Below are 6,000 nucleotides of genomic sequence, written 5' to 3'. Positions count from 1 at the left end.
TAGGCCTTTCTTCGTGTCTAAAATGAGAAAAAAACTCATATCGACCTTCTGGGAATTATTTTGAGGATTAGATGAATTAATACATGGAATGAGCTGAATGAAAAAGGAAAACATGTACAACAATCAGGAGCTGGCCTGTAGTAAGAATTCACAAAACCTTTCCAGCTGTTTTTTATTAAAGTCAGAGCAGGCACTCCATCAAGCAACAAAGACATAGACAGAGGTATATTTTTCATGAAACTAATGAAGCTAAAGTTCTAGAGCCCCTCAATTGCATCACAGTGACAAAATGAGGATCAAGAGATGAATGACATTTGCAACACAAAAGGCACTGAGGGAGCCTACACATGTCATCTTCCTGTCCCCACTTGACCCCTTCTGGAAGATAGAATTTGACATACCTTAACATAAAGGAGGGATACATAGCAAGGTAAGAAAACAAATAATAAGACTCACAGAAGGGAAGCGGAAGCAAGTATGTTAACCATGAGAGCTAATTTAGTTCTAACAGCTAATATTTGGTGCTGGGTTCCCTGGAAACTAGGAAAGCAATGAAAACACAGAGAGTTTTCCAAAAAAGAAGGATGTAATTTTTCAATAGAAATCAGTTTATCAGGGCACCTGGGTGGCTCAGTTGGTTAAGCCTTCAACTCTTGGTTTTGGCTCAGGTTGTATCTCATGGGTTATGAGATTGAGCCCAGAGTCTGAGCTCCATGCTCAGCAGGGAATCTGCTTGAGATTCTCCTCCTCTCCCCCTCTCCCCACTTGCATGCATATGCACTCTCTCTCTCTTTCTCTGAAATAAATAAATCTTTAAAAAAAAAAAAAAGAAACCAGTTTATCTTGGCTTTAAATTCTAAAAAGATATTTTTTCTTGCAAAATTTTATATAAGATTTCCTGAGACCAGTTTCAAAACAAATGCAGAAGGGGCACCTGGGTGGCTCAGTCGGTTAAGCGTCTGCCTTTGGCTCAGGTCATGATCCTGGAGTGCAGGGATTGAGCCACGCATTGGGCTTCCTGCTCATCAGGGAATCTGCTTCTCCCTCTGCACCTCACTCCGCTCGTGCTTTCTCTCTCTCTCTCAAATAAATAAAATCCTTTAAAAAACTAAAAAATATTTTTAAAAATGCAGAAAGTTCTGTATGACGGTTACTTATATACACCTTGGATCAGGTGAAGGCCTAAAAGAAATCCCTGCACAATCAAAGTGATTCTGCAAGGGATAAAGCAGATGTAGTTCAAGAATGGGGTCTGACAGTGTTTGAATTTATTACAGGGACAGAACTCAGCACGGAGGGGGTTAGGACTTTGTCCCTTAAACTTTCTTCCCTAAATGTCACTTCTCACAGCTGCCTTTTCAATAAGATATGACTGTGGGAGGTTCAAGGTTTTATTCTTTGACAGGAGGTTCATGTAATGATGTTCAGATTCAAGGTGGGTCTGTGTGTTATAATAGCAAATCATAATAACGGTGAATGATAATAAAGCAATTAGCCCGCACCCTTGTGATATGTTGAGTTTTGGCTGATGGGACATGAAAAAGTATCTGCCGACAGCACCCTTCATGTTGAAATAATTAACATGTACCCTTCTTGGTGGAAAAAAATTGTAGCAGGCTAATCAAGATGTACAGCTTTGTAGATTCAGATATCATCAGTTGATCTCAAAATATACCAAGAAGTTGGAACTGGTTTTCTCAGAACTTCTCTTGGCTTTCTGACAGCCAATTATTTATAGACAGTTCAGATAATTGAGGAGTTTGAGAAAAATGTTTGTTTTTCATGCACAGACATTTCTCTCCTCCCCTCTAGCTTTTTCTCTTCACCAAAATAACATCAAAAATTAAATTACCTTAATTTTATCATAAATTAACTTTTCCAAAATTTTGGCTCTTTGGCTTATTTAGCTCCTTCCCAAGTAGAACTTTCTAACAGTTGACACTGTCCCTGGACCCACAATAGCTGCACTGTTCACTCTTGATACATTAGGGGAACTTGGCAAGAAGGTGGCTATCAGCTTGACTATTGAAGGCCAACTGTGCTTGACATGACTGGTTACGATGTGTCTGTCTCTGGGGTCCTGGAGCACCTGCATTATTCCAAGTGGGTGATTATAGTGTATTTGTCAGCATTTGTGGAAAGGCTGCTCCTGAAGAACTGGAGGGTGGTGTGATGGGGCATCTGGGAATGGATTAACCGCTGAGCTATCGATTCCCTTGAGTCTTGATTTTTAAATCAGCACATGTTCTCTATGCTTGTTTTAATGTCACTATATTTTAAATACCTCCAGGCCCCAAGCACTGTCCTCGTGGCTAGCTCACTTAATTCTCATACTTCACGTGGCCAGCACCCTGCTCATGTTTCCTAAGCACCCAGCTTTCCTTACATACCATCAGACTCCTACCAAAGTCACCTGTGCCCTCCCATCTAGGTTATTATTATTCATATTATTAGGGGGGCCGACAGTATGATAGGTTTGTGCATTGTGCTGGGGAGCTCCCACTCCCTGAGATCAGCCCATGATGGACAAGAACACATACTTTAGTTTCCCTGCCCGTCATAGGACAAATCAAAAGCATGTTCTGTGCTGTTTCCTGGAAGTCCCAGCAGGATTTAAGTCCCAGTTGCCTTCAGTACATCCTGCTCACTAATGCACTCTGTATTGACCCTTTCTTCCCTTCCCAGTCCCGCTTCCCACACTCTTAACACTTTCCTGGGATCGCCTACCAAATAATCCTTATCTCAAAATTAGCTTTTTTTTTTTTGCATGACTTATTTTTTTAATGTTTGTTATTCAGGTATAATTGACAAAGAACATTATATTGGTTTCAGGCGTACAACAGAATGATTTGTTATTTGTATACATTGCAAGAGGATCACCACAATAAGTCTAGTTAACGACTAGTTAATATTTTGTTACATAGTCACAATTTTTTTTCTCATAATGAGAACTTTTAAGAGCAACTTTCAAATATGCAATACACTATTATTAACTAGGGTCACCAGGGATTCCCTTCTGAAGGAATAAAAAAACGAGACAATCTTCATATGCTTGTGATAAGCTATTTTCATTCAGTTTACAGAGAAGACTTGAGATGGACTCGTTATGTAACTAGCCCAAGATCCCACTGCTGGTAAATAGGAAAATTCAATTCAGTCCCACGTGTACCTGACCCTTCCTGTTCCACCACACTGCCTTATAAGATTGGAAGAGCCAACTCGCCATACAGTTGGTAAACTGGTATGGCTTTGTGAATATGAACATCTAGAACCTGCAAGTCTCTTCTTTCTAAACTGGTTTTCGAGTGTTTGTATTTCTGCAGGGCATCTTCTCCTTTCTGTGTCATTAGTAACAAAGTATGTTTGGTTGCTGCTTTGTAAGTCATCCGTAAATAGTTGTGCAATTAAGGTAAGTGCAGTTTCATGTTAGCACAGAATATTCTTCACATGGTGTGCTGGGTGTCTTCCCTTTGCCCCAGAGGTCCACTGTCCACCACCTCTCCAGCCAGGGAGGCTGCTCCATAGAACTGACAACCCACATGAGAGCAAGAAGCCATAGAATTCAGAGGTGATTGCTGAGCTCTTTCTCACCCATGCCGTGGTAATGACTGAGATCAGCTTTGCAAAAGAATCACAGTCAGGCAGTGGGATATAATGAATGAACATATCCTAGATCACTGTCAGGAAAACCGAATACCTTGTTTCATATTGTAACAAAAATGCATTTAAGATACTAAGGGGAAAGTACAACGATCAAAGAGAGAGAAGCCTGCTTTGTCAGAGGTCCCAGAGCAGAAGCAGTGTTAAAATGTCATATTTTTTAAGTCAATCAGAGAAAGACAATTATCATATGACCTCATTGACATGAGGAATTTGAGAAACAAGACAAAGGATCATAGGGGAAGGTTGGGAAAAATGAAACAAGATGAAACCAGAGGGGGAGACAAACCATAAGAGACTCTTAATCTCAGGAAACAAACTGAGGGTTGCTGGAGTGGAGGGTGATGGGAGGGATGGAGTGGCTGAGTGATGGACATTGGGGAGGGTATGTGCTACGGTAAGTGCTGTGAATTGTGTAAGACTGATGAATCACAGACCTGTACCCCTGAAACAAATAATACATTATGTTAATAAAAAATGTCATATTTTTAAAGTTCTCAAGACAGAAAGTAAGTCTGAATGCTTAAAAGTGCAAAATGTGTATTTCTGGCTGTGGAAATGTGTAATGGAAAAAGTAGGTAGGGGGGAATTGATTAGGTAGGCAGAAAAAGAACAAACATCCAAACAAACACAGGATGTTTGTATGAGCAGAGCTAGGGAGAGGGTAGAGAAATTAGAATGTCAAGTGCAAATAAAGTTCCCTTCTACAGGCTCCATAGATTTTCCTAAAAGAGAGAAAGAAATTTGTTTTTGGGAGGGGGTGACTTCTAGACACATTTACCCACATTGAAGGTTGAGATCCAGAGTCCTTACCTCAGTTGGCTGACACTGCCTTAGGCGACTAACCTCTTGGGATTCACTTCTCCCTGTCTTTCAGAGTGAAGACCCCTTCCTAGTAGCAGCTTACATTCCGCAGCACGCTCACTGCTCTGGCTAGCCATTCAGTCCCACGCACAGGCACAATCCTCTGGTACAGCTCTATCTGCTTATTGTCTGTCCTTCCAATGTGTGCGAGACATGAGCTGGCCCATTCCCTCGGTCACCCTGTCCTGCAATCCACCTGACTCATTCTCACTAGTTCTTTAAGACTAACCAGTGACGCTTCCTGCAGGAATTCTGCTTGATGAACTGCACTCACCAAGCTTCCCTCCCTCCTAGGTGTATTTTAGTATAGAGAGTATCACATGCAATCTGAATCGTCAATTCACTTGTCTCTCTCTTCCAATAAATTGGAAATATCTTAAGGATATCAGCTGTATTTTATATTTCTTTGTGTATCCAGAGCTTGACCGGGACATGAAAGATGGTAGTAAGGAAATCTAGATTAGTGAAAATCACATGGCGTATATTCAACATAGCCTTTGGATTGATCTATTTCTAATGTGTATAGCACTACAGTTATTGAACCCTTTGTCCCACAGAGTTTCTAGGCATCATTTTGGATATTTGTCCCCAGACATCGTTACAGTAGGGCATTGTAATACAAGTGGGGGTATTCAGATTGTACCCACATTCAACAGAGTCACCAAGAGGCAAGTGATGTGTTAGCTCCACAACACAGTAACTTGGCTAGGCTTGAACTAGAATTCCTTTAAATGGGGCTAAGCTGATACTTCATACAAGGAGGTGTACTTTTTGTGAATGTTCATTTCTTTTATGAGTGTGGTAGGCTGAATCACCTGACTTCCTCAGCTGTGTGTCTTTCTTATGGTCCAGGCTAGTGCTCGGCTCCCAGGAAACTGCATTGCCTGTCATACGACTGTCACATCTTTAAGATGCGACCGTTGGGAGGGAGCAGGCCGGCGCAGCAATCAGAGGGAATTTACTGCTGGTAGATGGCGATTTGTTGCGTTTTACATTCTCTGATGTACAATGTCTTTGATTGCCGGCACAGTCATTTCAGGTTTGACATCTTTCTATGGAGAACATCTGTGGCATGCAGCATCTCTGCACCAACAAAAAAACAGACAAGACACTGCTAATTTTTTTTAATCACATGATACAGCCTGACATATACCGTAACAGTTATGCTGCATCTAGGCTTGAATTATTTTTCGGTTTCATTTGACAACTAGCAGTTTCTCATTTTGTTTCTTTCTCTTATTTTTTCTAACTCACACCTTTGTATCCACCTGTACTTCCCAGGGCTCTGAGCTGAGGCCAAAACTATGGGGACGTCTTTCTCCCTTCATCAGTGGATCTGTCCTTTTAAATAAGATGCTCAGCCACATAGAAAAACCAAAAAAAGGGTCATTAGGGCCCATCATTCCTCCAATCTTTCTTGTTCTTCCTCCTTTTGACATCCTCTGTCATATCTCCACCTCAGAAATCTTCCATGTT

The sequence above is a fragment of the Mirounga leonina genome, unplaced genomic scaffold (genome assembly GCF_011800145.1).
Source record: "Mirounga leonina isolate KUSES-001 unplaced genomic scaffold, KU_Mleo_1.0 Mir_150, whole genome shotgun sequence".
NCBI lineage: Eukaryota > Metazoa > Chordata > Mammalia > Carnivora > Phocidae > Mirounga > Mirounga leonina.
This window is presented reverse-complemented; position numbering follows the sequence as displayed.